The 19,212-nt window shown below is 46.8% G+C and overlaps 1 protein-coding gene across 2 annotated transcripts in view; it reads left to right on the top strand.

The window, feature by feature from the left end:
- The window catches only part of PITPNC1 (phosphatidylinositol transfer protein cytoplasmic 1), a 47,239-nt gene that overhangs the window by 12,719 nt on the left and 15,308 nt on the right, over positions 1-19,212 (top strand). The gene's annotated exons all lie outside the window — the stretch shown is intronic.

Below are 19,212 nucleotides of genomic sequence, written 5' to 3'. Positions count from 1 at the left end.
TTTTCATCAATTACATTTTACAGAGGTCCGTGCGAGACTGATACCCGATGTCTGTCAAAAATAATTTACATATCCGCCCCAACCCCAGCCAAGATGGCTGCATATTCTAAATATTAATGTTGGCATTATGTAATAAGGGAGCGGTGGTGTCACATGACTAGATGTCTGTATTCTGCTTTATGCACGTAAAGGGACAGTTACGTTACTAATTCGAAAAGGGCCCTCCCCCAAGGAGCTGTGAACTTAGTGATTTACAATAATTAGACCCGTCCCCCTAGGAGCTGAGAACGTAGTGATATATAGTAATCAGACCCCTCCTCCTAGGAGCTGAGAATCTCGTCATATACAATAATGGATTCTGTAATAATGACCCCTCCCCTTAGGGGCTGAGGATCTAATGATTATACAGTAATCATACCCCTCCTCCTAGGAGCTGAGAATCTAGTGAAATACAATAATCTCATCCGTCCCATAGGAACTTAGAATTTACAATATTCAGATTTCTCTCCCTAGGACAGGGGTAGGAAACTCCGGCACTCCAGCTGTTGTAAAACTACAACTCCCAGCATGCATACTTTCTTTGCTCTTCTAAGAAATATCATAGGAATGAATGAAGCATGCTGGGAATTGTAGTTTCACAACAGCTGGAGCACCGAAGGTTGCTGACCCCTGCCCTAGGATTTTAGATTTTAGTGAACTATAATAAGTTCTCTCCCCCTAGTATCTGAGATTCTAGTGATGTACAATAATCAGACCCCCCTCCCTAAAGGAGTTGGGTCTATTATTATAAAACAATCTGACCCCTCCCATATCCAGTGAGATAAAATAATTAGACCCCTCCCTCAAGGAGCTGAGAATTTATTTATATTCTGTAATCAGACACCTCTCTCTAGTATCTGAGAATCTAGTAATATACAGTAATCAAACCCCTCCCACCAGGAGCCGAGAATCATACCCCACCCACTAGGATTTGAGATTCTAGTTATGTACTATAATCATACCTCTTCCACTAGGATCTGAGATTCTAGTGATGTATTATAATCATATCCCTCCCACTAGGATCTGAGATTCTAGTTATGCACTATAATCATACCTCTTCCACTAGGATCTGAGATGCTAGTCATGTACTATAATCATATCCCTCCCACTGGGATCTGAGATGCTAGTCATGTACTATAATCATACCCCTCCCACTAGGATCTGAGATTCTAGTGATGTACTATAATCATACCCCTCCCACTAGGATCTGAGATTCTAGTGATGTACTATAATCATACCCCTCCCACTAGGAGCTGAGATTCTAGTGATGTACTATAATCATACCCCTCCCACTAGGAGCTGAGATTCTAGTGATGTACTATAATCATACCCCTCCCACTAGGATCTGAGATTCTAGTGATGTACTATAATCATATCCCTCCCACTAGGAGCTAAGATTCTTGTGATGTACTATAATCATATCCCTCCCACTAGGATCTGAGATTCTTGTGATGTACTATAATCATACCTCTCCCACTAGGATCTGAGATTCTAGTGATGTACTATAATCATACCCCTCCCACTAGGATCTGAGATTCTAGTGATGTACTATAATCATATCCCTCCCACTAGGATCTGAGATTCTAGTGATGTACTATAATCATATCCCTCCCACTAGGATCTGAGATTCTAGTGATGTACTATAATCATACCTCTCCCACTAGGATCTGAGATTCTTGTGATGTACTATAATCATACCTCTCCCACTAGGAGCTGAGATTCTTGTGATGTACTATTATCATACCTCTCCCACTAGGAGCTGAGATTCTAGTGATGTACTATAATCATATCCCTCCCACTAGGAGCTGAGATTCTAGTGATGTACTATAATCATATCCCTCCCACTAGGAGCTGAGATTCTAGTGATGTACTATAATCATATCCCTCCCACTAGGATCTGAGATTCTTGTGATGTACTATAATCATATCCCTCCCACTAGGAGCTGAGATTCTTGTGATGTACTATAATCATACCCCTCCCACTAGGAGCTGAGATTCTAGTGATGTACTATAATCATATCCCTCCCACTAGGAGCTGAGATTCTAGTGATGTACTATAATCATATCCCTCCCACTAGGAGCTGAGATTCTAGTGATGTACTATAATCATACCTCTCCCACTAGGAGCTGAGATTCTAGTGATGTACTATAATCATACCTCTCCCACTAGGAGCTGAGATTCTAGTGATGTACTATAATCATACCCCTCCCACTAGGAGCTGAGATTCTAGTGATGTACTATAATCATACCTCTCCCACTAGGAGCTGAGATTCTAGTGATGTACTATAATCATACCCCTCCCACTAGGAGCTGAGATTCTTGTGATGTACTATAATCATACCTCTCCCACTAGGAGCTGAGATTCTTGTGATGTACTATAATCATACCTCTCCCACTAGGATCTGAGATTCTAGTGATGTACTATAATCATACCTCTCCCACTAGGAGCTGAGATTCTAGTGATGTACTATAATCATACCTCTCCCACTAGGATCTGAGATTCTAGTGATGTACTATAATCATACCTCTCCCACTAGGAGCTGAGATTCTAGTGATGTACTATAATCATACCTCTCCCACTAGGAGCTGAGATTCTAGTGATGTACTATAATCATACCCCTCCCACTAGGAGCTGAGATTCTTGTGATGTACTATAATCATATCCCTCCCACTAGGAGCTGAGATTCTAGTGATGTACTATAATCATACCTCTCCCACTAGGAGCTGAGATTCTTGTGATGTACTATAATCATATCCCTCCCACTAGGAGCTGAGATTCTAGTGATGTACTATAATCATACCTCTCCCACTAGGATCTGAGATTCTAGTGATGTACTATATTCATATCCCTCCCACTAGGAGCTGAGATTCTTGTGATGTACTATAATCATACCCCTCCCACTAGGAGCTGAGATTCTTGTGATGTACTATAATCATATCCCTCCCACTAGGAGCTGAGATTCTTGTGATCAGTGGCGGATTCTAATTGGGGCGTTTGGGTCTGTAGCCCCGGGCCCGACATCGCTGGGGGGCCCAACGCCGACCCAAATGCCCAGCATGGGTACATGGGTGCACCCTTTAGGATGAGTGGTGCTATAGTCACATTTAATATAAACACTGTCCAGGAGCTGTACTATTATTGGCCTAAGTGTTTGCATTAAATGTGACTATAACCCCCCTCATTCATAGGAAAACACCCATGTGCAGCAGTGCATTAGTGAATTTCTATGGATGAAGGGGCTTATAGTCACATTTAATATTAACACTGTCCAGGAATTGTGTAGTGTCCCACTAGGTAAAGGTGGGCACTACACAAAAGGGGTTAATGTGTCTTATTGCATTGAATGTCATGTGCATGTATTTCCCTGTGTTAACTGGGTGTCAGGCCTGTCAGGGTGCAGTTTAGCCTCCCAGGCGTTAGAGGGAGCTAGAGAGCCCTAGTTATATAGGACGGCCCAGACAGGGGAGGTGTAGTGTATTCCAGGGGACTAGAGGAGTCACCTAGTCAGCCTGAAGCTCCTGAGGCTAAGGATAGCTCAGTTGAGATACCCCAGTAGTAGGAGAGCACCTCCTGGGAGAGAACCTGCAGCCACCTTTCCCTTCCAACAGACAAGACAGCCAGGAAAAGGAGGTATTGTAATCTAGTCAAGTGCCAATACTGGAGGAAGGATTATATACCAAGGATTCAAGCCAGCACTTAGGCATCCGGGCCTTGGGATCCAGCCAGCTAGAATAGCTGAGGGGATAGAGCAGCATTGTACTGCAAAGCATTAACTGTTTGCCCTCCAAGTATCTTGCAAGATTATACCTGCCATATTGTGAAGTAAACCTGCTGTGCACTTGTACTAGAAAGGACTGCATTATTTTCATCTACTGCAACTGTATGTATAAAGTTGGACTGTTTCCATAAAGTAAAGCAACGTTTGGTTTACCAACTGCGTACTCTATTAATCCTCCTACAAACCGGTGTGCCACCGTTACAGGCACTGGCGTCACGATCCTTAAAGGGACCTTACCTAAGGCACTCAAAACACCTACAACATCCAGGGCACCTCACATACCATCAGGCCTGGTCCCTATCTACAGAGTGTGCCCCAGAGGAACTAGTGTCTGCCTCTCTTTCACTGTCGCATGCCTGCCCAGGGTTCTCCTCAGAAAAGTGAGTAACCCTCGATTGCCCATACCGTGACTTACATCCAGGTGCATATTATAAAGCAAAAAATACGGTATGTATTTTAAATTTGGCAACAAAAAAATTAATTTTGCTCCTAAATTTTTCAGTTTAGGAGCCAATGGCTCCTGGGTATTTTTGCAGTCCTATGTAACACTACAGATAGCATAAGGTAAAAGGTTTCTCTGGGATTTATATATTGATGGACTATCCTCAGGATAGGTCATCAATATGAGACTGGTGGGGGTCCGACTCCTGGCACCCTGGCCAATAAGCTGTTTGAGGAGACCGCGATGTTCCAGTAAGCTCCGCAGCCTCTTTGTTCAGCAATGTCATTTGATAGCACTGTGCTTGGTATTGCAGCTCAGCCCCAACCACTCAGATGGAACTGAGCTGCACCTAGGCCAAGTAACAATGAATGTGATGTCATATGGCCTAGGAAGAGACTGTGGCGCTCACGAAGCACCACAGCCTCTTCACATAGAAAAAACAACTAAACTAAAATAGAGGGAGGGGCCCAAGTTGGGTAGAGAGCCCCGGGCCCATCATGCACTTAATCCGCCCCTGGATACAATTGAGCATACAGCAGCGTCGACAGAAAAAGGGTATCAATGGTGACGTAGACGGCGTGGTGACATCATCGCACCACCTGCGATGTTCCACAGGAGAGGCCGGGTCTACTTGGCTTCATTATGGGAGCGCTCGGGGACAAGTGAGTAGAGACAGCCATCCCCTTTTTTCTGCATGTGCCCTATCCCTAATATTTTGGTTAGGGTTTCACTAGGAGGTGTCCATCTTCCTTCCCTAGTTCTCAGGCCTGATTCCCTGTTTCCCCCTTCCCTCCTATGCTCGGTGTGGTGTTTCCCTCCCACACCGAAGCGTGACTGGTATTCGCTGCAGATATTTTCTTGGGATGGAAGAGAAAACCAGGGAATCCTCATCTATCCTGTACTCATCCGATCATGTTCCTCAGGTTGTGGAGCACCTCAATGTGAGAGGTGTTGGGCCCTTCTCTATGAGTTAGAGCACAGCCACTGAAATTCCGGAACTCCTGCTCCAGCAGACACAGCCCATTTACAGCCACTTGAATGGCCTTTAAAAGCCTGAGGTGGAGAAGTGCCCCAGGAGTGGTGACCTGGAGGTTGGAGTCCATTGATGGCACATTTGGACTCCCTTCACTTTCCCACGTTTGAAGCGTACTCACCTCTCTTTGCTCGGGCCTTCAGGCTGGGCAAGATGATAATTTTTTTTATAAGGCACACTTTATTTATTTATTTTGTTTCACTGTGTGTTAACTTTTCACATTGTCCGTCACAAGGACTTGCAGGGTCCGGCACCCTTATGGGTTATCCCCTGAGGTCTGGGGATGGGCGTGTATGGCCATTAGGTTCCTCGCCCCCCTCAACCTCTTGTCTTTCGCCTTTGGGGGGGGGGGAGCCACACCTCGACTAAGGGTCCTTTTATTCAATACAGTGATCTATCAGATTATCAGGTAAGAGTGTTTCTATAAATGCCCATTCCCAATAAGCTACTAGCGATCACCGTCAGGTGATTGTGTCGTTCCGGCAGCACCAGAAATCATCGTTCCTGCTCAGCAGATCGTGGCGTATAAACAATGATCTACTGCACTGGAACAATGACTTTCTATGGGGACCAGCGGTCGCTGTATCGCTCTCTTGTCCCCATACGGCGAGGGATGTAAATGCTGATGATTATCGGGAGCATCTGCTTCGTTCCTGATAAACTGTCAGCTCATCGGTCCAAGAAGAAGGACCCTAAGGCTCTTGGCTAACACCTGAGGTGGAAGCCAGAGCAACAACAAGCTCTTCCTTGGCTTTGGCTGAAGTGGGCCACCTGTTCCTGACCCTCACAGGGCCTACTGGCTTGGAGGGATGGGGAATGGTTTTATGGGGGGCTTGCAATAGACTGCACCTTTTGAGGCACATGGGTGAAGAAAGTCACGTTCCTCAGGTCACCATGTAGTAGGACGGATCACGGACCCATTCAAGTTGAACATGATGCCCGTGCATTTGGGAGCGCAAATTGCGGTCCCCAATGCATTCATTTTCCTTTCCGTCCTAATAGAAGTCTATGGGCAGAGGAACGGATCCGTCGTCCTTCCGTCTTATGGATTCCATTATAACCATGTTATAATGGAAAGCCATAACGGAATCCCTAACACTAGTGTGAACCCACCCTACGTGGCATTCTTAGTAACGGTACTGACCCGGAGAGTAACCTCATCATGTTGTTTGTGATTGATGAAAAATTTAGGATGTAAAAACTTAGTATTGTTGTTTTTTTCCTATCTCCCATGCAGAAAGGGTTAATGAAAGTTATGTGTACCTCAAAATGGTGCCATTAAAAACTGCAACTTGTCCTACAAAAGCCAAACCCTCATAAGGCTACATAGACAGAAAAATAAAAAAAATATAGCTCTTTTTAAAAAATCCCTTGGTCAATAGGGCCCTAAACAGGCTGGTCATGGAGGGATTAATTATGTAAAATACCCTCACAACACCTCAGTTCAGGGGGTCGGGGTCTTGTGAGCCGGCATGTGGTTACTATATGTTGCCCCCATTGGAAACCAGTGTAATAAGATCAGATATGTTAGTGATGGGCCTTGGTTTGCCTCATCCGCACAGACTTTGTACATTCCCCTTCCCTTCAAGATGGAGTTCATGACATCACAATCCACTGCTGACCTCTGTCCACTGAATATGCAAATCCCATGACATCACAATCAAGTGCCCTCCTTCATCCACTGAATATGCAAATCAGATGACATCACAAACCAGGACTTGGCAACCTCCTGTAGACTATGACATCACAATCACCAATGACATCATAGAGTTCCTTTTTACAGTTCCGAGACTCCTGAAGCTCAGTCTTTCCAGACACTTCAAACTGGCGCGACACTTCTGTGTTATTTGCGAGTTTGGATGTAAATTGACTTTATTTTTTAACGTCTTTTGGAATCGTTGACAATGAGCTCCAGGAAAAGACGTAGAGGGAGGAAAAAAGAGGAGGCTGCGGCCGAAAATGAGGAGGAGAAAGATTCAAAGCGAGTTCCACATAAGAGACCCAGGATCTGGGACCGAAAAAGAAGCACCAGATGGAAAAACGCCGTCCAGTCCATCACCGCCATAGAGGAAAAGATCAAGCGAGCAACTTGACGGTAGCAAAACCAGAGAATCCAGACAGGGTAAGAAAAAAATCAAAAATGAGGAACCTGTGCTAGCTCTCAGCCAGTCCTGCTCCGGCCTCCAGAGAGTTTGCGCCTCTTTAAGTGCGGATAAGTTTTGCTACCATCACATACTCGGAGAGGGTGGGTTCGGCAAAGTCATCTCGGCGACAGATGTCGTCCGTAGAGAGCAGGTGGCAATTAAGATACAGTCAAAATCCAAGTCATTAAAGTCCCACATTACCGAGAGATACATCCTAAGGCTTTCCAACGAGTGTCCCTTCCTAGTCCACGGGTATGGCGTCTTCCACACAGCAGACATTTTTTTGATCTATCAACTGGGCGGACCTGGAGGCTGGAAGAAGCGAGTCCCCAGTAACATTGCCGGCTGATGATCTAAGTGACTTTCTCAACCAAGCAATTCCTGTGCCTTATAGTGAAGTCTACAAAAACGACATTGAAGAAATAAACCAGAATCTCTTTAAGAACATCTGTTTTGTGGGTCATGAATGGGCTGAAGATTACACAAATACCACCGTCCATTCAGATGTGTTACCACCGGATACAGCACAGGATCACAGATCTGATTCAATTACCTAATCATACCGGAGGAACACCATCGTTCAGAGGAGCACCATCCTGCTAGATATCCATGATGCAGAGGACCACCATCCTACCAGATTTCCATGATGCAGAGGACCACCATCCTGCCAGATATCCATGATGCAGAGGACCACCATCCTGCCAGATATCTATGATGCAGAGGACCACCATCCTGCCAGATATCCTATGATGCAGAGGACCACCATCCTGCCTAGATATCTATGATGCAGAGGACCACCATCCTGCTAGATTTCTATGATGCAGAGGACCACCATCCTGCTAGATATCTATGATGCAGAGGACCACCATCCTGCTAGATATCTATGATGCAGAGGACCACCATCCTGCCTAGATATCTATGATGCAGAGGACCACCATCCTGCTAGATATCTATGATGCAGAGGACCACCATCCTGCTAGATATCTATGATGCAGAGGACCACCATCCTGCTAGATATCTATGATGCAGAGGACCACCGATCCTGCTAGATATCTATGATGCAGAGGACCACCATCCTGCTAGATATCTATGATGCAGAGGACCACCATCCTGCTAGATATCTATGATGCAGAGGACCACCATCCTGCCTAGATATCTATGATGCAGAGGACTCACCATCCTGCCTAGATATCTATGATGCAGAGGACCACCATCCTGCTAGATATCTATGATGCAGAGGACCCCATCCTGCTAGATATCTATGATGCAGAGGACCCATCCTGCCTAGATATCTATGATGCAGAGGACCCCCATCCTGCTAGATATCTATGATGCAGAGGCCACCATCTGCCTAGATATCTATGATGCAGAGGACCTACCATCCTGCTAGATATCTATGATGCAGAGGACCACCATCCTGCTATATCTATGATCAGAGGACCACCTCCTGCTAGATATCTATGATGCAGAGGACCACCATCCTGCAGATATCTATGATGCAGAGGACCACCATCCTGCCATAGATATCTATGATGCAGAGGACCACCATCCTGCCAGATATCCTATGATGCAGAGGACCACCATCCTGCTAGATATCTATGATGCAGAGGACCACCATCCTGCCAGATATCTATGATGCAGAGGACCACCATCCTGCCTAGATATCTATGATGCAGAGGACCACCATCCTGCCTAGATATCTATGATGCAGAGGGACCACCATCCTGCTAGATATCTATGATGCAGAGGACCACCATCCTGCCTAGATATCTATGATGCAGTAGGACCACCATCCTGCTAGATATCTATGATGCAGAGGACCACCATCCTGCCTAGATATCTATGATGCAGAGGACCACCATCCTGCTAGATATCTATGATGCAGAGGACCACCATCCTGCTAGATATCTATGATGCAGAGGACCCACCATCCTGCTAGATATCTATGATGCAGAGGACCACCATCCTGCTAGATATCTATGATGCAGAGGACCCCCATCCTGCCTAGATATCTATGATGCAGAGGCCACCATCCTGCCAGATATCCATGATTGCAGAGGACCGCCATCTGCCAGATATCCATGATGCAGAGGACCGCCATCCTGCCAGATATCCATGATGCAGAGGACCGCCATCCCGTCAGATATACATGATGCAGAGGACCGCAATCCCGTCAGATATAATGATGCAGAGGACGCCACTCCCGCCAGATTCCATGATGCAGAGGAACCGCCATCCCTGCCAGATATCATGATGCAGAGGACCACCATCCCGCCAGATATCCATGATGCAGAGGACCACCATCACGCCAGATATCCATGATGCAGAGCTCCACTAACATCTCCAGCATTTCTATATTATTAATTAACTTAGTTAATAAAATCTTTCTGGGTTTTCTAAGTTCTTTGGTTCCTTTTTATTCATGCAGTTCAGGTCTATGTACATGGTACAAGGAGACCCCAACCAGAGTAACAGCCACACCCCAAAAACAGCCATAGTGCCTCTATTAAGAGCACTGTTAGCGTGACCCCCATCATTAGTGTCAGCACAGTGTCCCTATAAACAGTATGACCTTGCCTTCTGACCATTCCAGATCCAGCAGGACTGTCCCTAATTTCGCTCTCTGTCTTCCGGTCCCTGAGAGCTGCCGCATATTCCGACTTCATCTGTATGTGGATCCTCAGGACACAGCGGTGAAGAAGGAACCATCAGCTTCCTCCTGCTCCACCATTTAGCTGCTGCCAGTGGTTCAGCGCAGGCGGGCCCGATACAGTGACGTCACCGAACCTGCTGTGCTGGGCCACAGATGACGCAGACCGGAGAAGAGCAGTCCTGCTCTGCACCGCTCCTTGTGGGAACATGGGATGGGTTTATTTCAAAGTTAGGAAGCATCACTGTGCATGGGGAACTTAGGGGGCCTCATAATGTGTGGAGTGCACTTTTGGGGGTGTCACACAATTTATAGGGGGCACTTAAGGGGCCTCACACTGTGTGGAGTGCACTTATGGGGGTGTTATACTGTATAGGGGGCACTTATGGAGGCCTCATACTTTTTGAGGAGTACTAAGGGTACATCATACTATAAAGAGGCATAAATGAGGCATTCTTACAGTGCTGGCACTGGGTGGAGTAATAGGCTTGGCTTCGTGTATAAATATATATTGCCATGGTGGGCTACACGTGACACTGATTATTTTTCTCCCCTTGGGCTTTCCACAAGGGGGTGGTCTGAATATTGCTCCCTATTTGTAATCATTAAATTCAGCTGAAAACGTCCGGCTGCCTGCAGCCACCACCAGGGGGAGCTCAGTACATACCTCCCTATAGGTAGATAAGACTGTGGCGCACCCCATACTGCTGACTGAACCCCTGCCGCGGGAGCGAGACCGTATTGATTTCCTGCCACGTCCTCTGCTCCTGCATTGTGTCTGCGCCATTTATACCCGCAACTCGCCTGCGCCTCTTTACACGCTGCCTGTGGGGAGTAGTAGTCATTCACTAGGCTGACACATGTAGTCACATATGTTTTGGGCACATCCACACAGAATGGATCCACTTGGGATGCATATCTTATTTAAAGGGTTAATACTGCCACCGACCCCCTGTATTTACACCGGCTGGGTTAAGTGTAACGTTATAAGCCAATGAAAGACTATTATTACCGCTGTCCTGAGGATCGGCCATCAGTATTAGGTCGGTGGCGGTCTGACTCTCGGCATCCTCGCTGATCATGTGTTTGAAGGGGCTCCAGCAGGAGCGGTAGATGTTTAGGGCCGCCGTTTTCTGACTGCGGACCCTGCACTCAATTGTATCTGCTTCCACTGGACCGAGATACAATCAGTGGCGGATTATAATTGGGGCGTTTGCGTCTGTAGCCCCGGGCCCGACATCGCTGGGGGGCCCAACGCCGACCCAAATGCCTAGCATGGGTACATGGGTGCACCCTTTAGGATGAGTGGTGCTATAGTCACATTTAATATAAACACTGTCCAGGAGCTGTACTATTATTGGCCTAAGTGTTTGCATTAAATGTGACTATAACCCCCCTCATTCATAGGAAAACACCTATGTGCAGCAGTGCATTAGTGAATTTCTATGGATGAAGGGGCTTATAGTCACATTTAATATTAACACTGTCCAGGAATTGTACCATAATGACCTGTGTATATTAAATGTGACCATAAGTCCCCTCATCTATAAGATTCTTATGGATGAGGGGGGGGGGGGGGGGTTATAACACAGGTGAATTACGGTACACTTAACAGTGTTTATATTATATGACTATAACCCCCTTCATCCATAGGTATGAACCCATGTACTGCACATGTTTTAGCCCACCTTTAGGTTGAAAATATTTTTTTATTATTCTCTCCTTTAAACCTGGGGTGTGTCTTACATCCAGGTGCATATTATAAAGCAAAAAATACGGTATGTATTTTAAATTTGGCAACAAAAAATTAATTTTGCTCCTAAATTTTTCAGTTTAGGAGCCAATGGCTCCTGGTATTTTTGCAGTCCTATGTAACACTACAGATAGCATAAGGTAAAGGTTTCTCTGGGATTTATATATTGATGGCCTATCCTCAGGATAGGTCATCAATATGAGACTGGTGGGGGTCCGACTCCTGGCACCCTGGCCAATAAGCTGTTTGAGGAGACCGCGATGTTCCAGTAAGCTCCGCAGCCTCTTTGTTCAGCAATGTCATTTGATAGCACTGTGATTGGTATTGCAGCTCAGCCCCAACCACTCAGATGGAACTGAGCTGCACCTAGGCCAAGTAACAATGAATGTGATGTCACATGGCCTAGGAAGAGACTGTGGCGCTCACGAAGCACCACAGCCTCTTCACATAGAAAATACAACTAAACTAAAATAGAGGGGGGGCCCAAGTCTGGGTAGAGAGCCCCGGGCCCATCATATGCACTTAATCCACCCTTGGATACAATTGAGCATACAGCAGCGTAGACAGAAAAAGGGTATCAATGGTGACGTAGACGGCGTGGTGACATCATCGCACCACCTGCGATGTTCCACAGGAGAGGCCGGGGTCTACATGGCTTCATTATGGGAGCGCTCTGGGACAAGTGAGTAGAGACAGCCATCCCCTTTTTTCTGCATGTGCCCTATCCCTAATATTTTGGTTAGGGTTTCACTAGGAGGTGTCCATCTTCCTTCCCTAGTTCTCAGGCCTGATTCCCTGTTTCCCCCTTCCCTCCTATGCTCTGGTGTGGTGTTTCCCTCCCACACCGAAGCGTGACTGGTATTCGCTGCAGATATTTTCTTGGGATGGAAGAGAAATCCAGGGAATCCTCATCTATCCTGTACTCATCCGATCATGTTCCTCAGGTTGTGGAGCACCTCAATGTGAGAGGTGTTGGGCCCTTCTCTATGAGTTAGAGCACAGCCACTGAAATTCCGGAACTCCTGCTCCAGCAGACACAGCCCATTTACAGCCACTTGAATGGCCTTTAAAAGCCCGAGGTGGAGAAGTGCCCCAGAAGTGGTGACCTGGAGGTTGGAGTCCATTGATGGCACATTTGGACTCCCTTCACTTTCCCACGTTTGAAGCGTACTCACCTCTCTTTGCTCGGGCCTTCAGGCTGGGCAAGATGATAATTTTTTTTATAAGGCACACTTTATTTATTTATTTTGTTTCACTGTGTGTTAACTTTTCACATTGTCCGTCACAAGGACTTGCAGGGTCCGGCACCCTTATGGGTTATCCCCTGAGGTCTGGGGATGGGCGTGTATGGCCATTAGGTTCCTCGCCCCCCTCAACCCCTTGTCTTTCGCCTCTGGGGGGGGGGGGAGCCACACCTCGACTAAGGGTCCTTTCATTCAATACAGTGATCTATCAGATTATCAGGTAAGAGTGTTTCTATAAATGCCCATTCCCAATAAGCTACTAGAGATCACCGTCAGGTGATTGTGTCGTTCCGGCAGCACCAGAAATCATCGTTCCTGCTCAGCAGATCGTGGAGTATAAACAATGATCTACTGCACTGGAACAATGACTTTCTATGGGGACCAGCGGTCGCTGTATTGCTCTCTTGTCCCCATACGGCGAGGGATGTAAATGCTGATGATTATCGGGAGCATCTGCTTCGTTCCTGATAAACTGTCAGCTCATCGGTCCAAGAAGAAGAAGGACCCTAAGGCTCTTGGCTAACACCTGAGGTGGAAGCCAGAGCAACAACAAGCTCTTCCTTGGCTTTGGCTGAAGTGGGCCACCTGTCCCTGACCCTCACAGGGCCTACTGGCTTGGAGGGATGGGGAATGGTTTTATGGGGGGCTTGCAATAGACTGCACCTTTTGAGGCACATGCGTGAAGAAAGTCACGTTCCTCAGGTCACCATGTAGTAGGACGGATCACGGACCCATTCAAGTTGAACATGATGCCCGTGCATTTGGGAGCGCAAATTGCGGTCCCCAATGCATTCATTTTCCTTTCTGTCCTAATAGAAGTCTATGGGCAGAGGAACGGATCCGTCGTCCTTCCGTCTTATGGATTCCGTTATAACCATGTTATAATGGAAAGCCATAACGGAATCCCTAACACACTAGTGTGAACCCACCCTACGTGGCATTCTTAGTAACGGTACTGACCCAGAGAGTAACCTCATCATGTTGTTTGTGATTGATGAAAAATTTAGGATGTAAAAACTTAGTATTGTTGTTTTTTTCTCTCATGCAGAAAGGGTTAATGAAAGTTATGTGTACCTCAAAATGGTGCCATTAAAAACTGCAACTTGTCCTACAAAAGCCAAACCCTCATAAGGCTACATAGACAGAAAAATAAAAAAAATATAGCTCTTTTTAAAAAATCCCTTGGTCAATAGGGCCCTAAACAGGCTGGTCATGGAGGGATTAATTATGTAAAATACCCTCACAACACCTCAGTTCAGGGGGTCGGGGTCTTGTGAGCCGGCATGTGGTTACTATATGTTGCCCCCATTGGAAACCAGTGTAATAAGATCAGATATGTTAGTGATGGGCCTTGGTTTGCCTCATCCGCACAGACTTTGTACATTCCCCTTCCCTTCAAGATGGAGTTCATGACATCACAATCCACTGCTGACCTCTGTCCACTGAATATGCAAATCCCATGACATCACAATCAAGTGCCCTCCTTCATCCACTGAATATGCAAATCAGATGACATCACAAACCAGGACTTGGCAACCTCCTGTAGACTATGACATCACAATCACCAATGACATCATAGAGTTCCTTTTTACAGTTCCGAGACTCCTGAAGCTCAGTCTTTCCAGACACTTCAAACTGGCGCGACACTTCTGTGTTATTTGCGAGTTTGGATGTAAATTGACTTTATTTTTTAACGTCTTTTGGAATCGTTGACAATGAGCTCCAGGAAAAGACGTAGAGAGAGGAAAAAAGAGGAGGCTGCGGGCGAAAATGAGGAGGAGAAAGATTCAAAGCGAGTTCCACATAAGAGACCCAGGATCGGGACCGAAAAAGAAGCACCAGATGGAAAAACGCCGTCCAGTCCATCACCGCCATAGAGGAAAAGATCAAGCGAGCAACTTGACGGTAGCAAAACCAGAGAATCCAGACAGGGTAAGAAAAAAAATACAAAAATGAGGAACCTGTGCTAGCTCTCAGCCAGTCCTGCTCCGGCCTCCAGAGAGTTTGCGCCTCTTTAAGTGCGGATAAGTTTTGCTACCATCACATACTCGGAGAGGGTGGGTTCGGCAAAGTCATCTCGGCGACAGATGTCGTCCGTAGAGAGCAGGTGGCAATTAAGATACAGTCAAAATCCAAGTCATTAAAGTCCCACATTACCGAGAGATACATCCTAAGGCTTTCCAACGAGTGTCCCTTCCTAGTCCACGGGTATGGCGTCTTCCACACAGCAGACATTTTTTTGATCTATCAACTGGGCGGACCTGGAGGCTGGAAGAAGCGAGTCCCCAGTAACATTGCCGGCTGATGATCTAAGTGACTTTCTCAACCAAGCAATTCCTGTGCCTTATAGTGAAGTCTACAAAAACGACATTGAAGAAATAAACCAGAATCTCTTTAAGAACATCTGTTTTGTGGGTCATGAATGGGCTGAAGATTACACAAATAACACGGTCCATTCAGATGTGTTACCACCGGATACAGCACAGGATCACAGATCTGATTCAATTACCTAATCATACCCGAGGAACACCATCGTTCAGAGGAGCACCATCCTGCTAGATATCCATTATGCAGAGGACCACCATCCTACCAGATTTCCATGATGCAGAGGACCACCATCCTGCCAGATATCCATGATGCAGAGGACCACCATCCTGCCTGATATCCATGATGCAGAGGACCACCATCCTGCCAGATATCTATGATGCAGAGGACCACCATCCTGCTAGATATCTATGATGCAGAGGACCACCATCCTGCTAGATATCTATGATGCAGAGGACCACCATCCTGCTAGATATCTATGATGCAGAGGACCACCATCCTGCTAGATATCTATGATGCAGAGGACCACCATCCTGCTAGATATCTATGATGCAGAGGACCACCATCCTGCTAGATATCTATGATGCAGAGGACCACCATCCTGCTAGATATCTATGATGCAGAGGACCAGCCATCCTGCTAGATATCTATGATGCAGAGGACCGCCATCCTGCCAGATATCTATGATGCAGAGGACCGCCATCCTGCCTAGATATCTATGATGCAGAGGACCACCATCCTGCTAGATATCCTATGATGCAGAGGACCACCATCCTGCCAGATATCCTATGATGCAGAGGACCGCCATCCTGCCTAGATATCTATGATGCAGAGGACCGCCATCCTGCTAGATATCTATGATGCAGAGGACCGCCATCCTGCTAGATATCTATGATGCAGAGGACCACCATCCTGCTAGATATCTATGATGCAGAGGACCGCCATCCTGCTAGATATCTATGATGCAGAGGACCGCCATCCTGCCAGATATCTATGATGCAGAGGACCACCATCCTGCCAGATATCTATGATGCAGAGGACCACCATCCTGCTAGATATCTATGATGCAGAGGACCACCATCCTGCTAGATATCCATGATGCAGAGGACCACCATCCTGCTAGATATCTATGATGCAGAGGACCGCCATCCTGCTAGATATCTATGATGCAGAGGACCGCCATCCTGCTAGATATCTATGATGCAGAGGACCGCCATCCTGCTAGATATCTATGATGCAGAGGACCACCATCCTGCTAGATATCTATGATGCAGAGGACCACCATCCTGCTAGATATCTATGATGCAGAGGACCGCCATCCTGCTAGATATCTATGATGCAGAGGACCGCCATCCTGCTAGATATCTATGATGCAGAGGACCGCCATCCTGCTAGATATCTATGATGCAGAGGACCACCATCCTGCTAGATATCTATGATGCAGAGGACCACCATCCTGCTAGATATCTATGATGCAGAGGACCACCATCCTGCTAGATATCTATGATGCAGAGGACCACCATCCTGCTAGATATCTATGATGCAGAGGACCACCATCCTGCCAGATATCTATGATGCAGAGGACCGCCATCCTGCCAGATATCCATGATGCAGAGGACCGCCATCTCGCCAGATATCCATGATGCAGAGGACCGCCATCCTGCTAGATATCTATGATGCAGAGGACCGCCATCCCGCCAGATATCTATGATGCAGAGGACCGCCATCCCGTCAGATATACATGATGCAGAGGACCGCCATCCCGCCAGATATACATGATGCAGAGGACCGCCATCCCGCCAGATATCCATGATGCAGAGGACCACCATCCTGCCAGATATCCATGATGCAGAGGACCACCATCCTGCCAGATATCCATGATGCAGAGCTCCACTAACATCTCCAGAATTTCTATATTATTAATGAACTTAGTTAATAAAATCTTTCTGGGTTTTCTAAGTTCTTTGGTTCCTTTTTATTTATGCAGTTCAGGTCTATGCACATGGTACAAGGAGACCCCAACGAGGAGTAACAGCCACACCCCAAAAACAGCCATAGTGCCTCCATTAAGAGCACTGTTAGCGTGACCCCCATCATTAGTGTCAGCACAGTGTCCCTATAAACAGTATGACCTTGCCTTCCGACCATTCCAGATCCAGCAATCCAGCAGGACTGTCCCTAATTTCGCTCTGTCTTCCGGTCCCTGAGAGCTGCCGCATATTCCGACTTCATCTGTATGTGGATCCTCAGGACACAGCGGTGAAGAAGGAACCATCAGCTTCCTCCTGCTCCACCATTTAGCTGCTGCCAGTGGTTCAGCGCAGGCGGGCCCGATACAGTGACCTCACCGAACCTGCTGTGCTGGGCCACAGACTACGTAGACCGGAGAAGAGCAGTCCTGCTTTGCACCGCTCCTTGTGGGAACATGGGATGGGTTTATTTCAAAGTTAGGAATGCATGGGGCACTTAGGGGGCCTCATAATGTGTGGAGTGCACTTATGGGGGTGTTATACTGTATAGGGGGCACTTATGGAGGCCTCATACTTTTTGAGGAGTACTAAGGGTACATCATACTATAAAGAGGCATACATGAGGCATTCTTACAGTGCTGCCACTGGGTGGAGTAATAGGCTTGGCTTAGTGTATAAATATATATTGCCATGGTGGGCTACACGTGACACAGATTTTTTTTCTCCCCTTGGGCTTTCCACAAGGGGGGGGTCTGAATATTGCTCCCTATTTGTAATTATTAAATTCAGCTGAAAACGTCCGGCTGCCTGCAGCCACCACCAGGGGGAGCTCGGTACATACCTCCCTATAGGTAGATAAGACTGTGGCGCACCCCATACTGCTGACTGAACCCCTGCCGCGGGAGCGAGACCGTATTGATTTCCTGCCACGTCCTCTGCTCCTGCATTGTGTCTGCGCCATTTATGCCCACAACTCGCCTGCGCCTCTTTACACGCTGCCTGTGGGGAGTAGTAGTCATTCACTAGGCTGACACATGTAGTCACATATGTTTTGGGCACATCCACACAGAATGGATCCACTTGGGATGCATATCTTATTTAAAGGGTTAATACTGCCACCGACCCCCTGTATTTACACCGGCTGGGTTAAGTGTAACGTTATAAGCCAATGAAAGACTATTATTACCGCTGTCCTGAGGATCGGCCATCAGTATTAGGTCGGTGGCGGTCTGACTCTCGGCATCCTCGCTGATCATGTGTTTGAAGGGGCTCCAGCAGGAGCGGTAGATGTTTAGGGCCGCCGTTTTCTGACTGCGGACCCTGCACTCAATTGTATCTGCTTCCACTGGACCGAGATACAATCAGTGGCGGATTCTAATTGGGGCGTTTGGGTCTGTAGCCCCGGGCCCGACATCGCTGGGGGGCCCAACGCCGACCCAAATGCCCAGCATGGGTACATGGGTGCACCCTTTAGGATGAGTGGTGCTATAGTCACATTTAATATAAACACTGTCCAGGAGCTGTACTATTATTGGCCTAAGTGTTTGCATTAAATGTGACTATAACCCCCCTCATTCATAGGAAAACACCCATGTGCAGCAGTGCATTAGTGAATTTCTATGGATGAAGGGGCTTATACTCACATTTAATATTAACACTGTCCAGGAATTGTACCATAATGACCTGTGTATATTAAATGTGACCATAAGTCCCCTCATCTATAAGATTCTTATGGATGGGGGGGGGGGGGGTTATAACACAGGTGAATTACGGTACACTTAACAGTGTTTATATTATATGACTATAACCCCCTTCATCCATAGGTATGAACC

The sequence above is a fragment of the Bufo gargarizans genome, chromosome 6 (genome assembly GCF_014858855.1).
Source record: "Bufo gargarizans isolate SCDJY-AF-19 chromosome 6, ASM1485885v1, whole genome shotgun sequence".
Taxonomy (NCBI): Eukaryota; Metazoa; Chordata; class Amphibia; order Anura; family Bufonidae; genus Bufo; species Bufo gargarizans.
The sequence above is the reverse complement of the archived record's forward strand: the minus strand, read 5'-3'. Positions and strand labels throughout refer to the sequence as shown.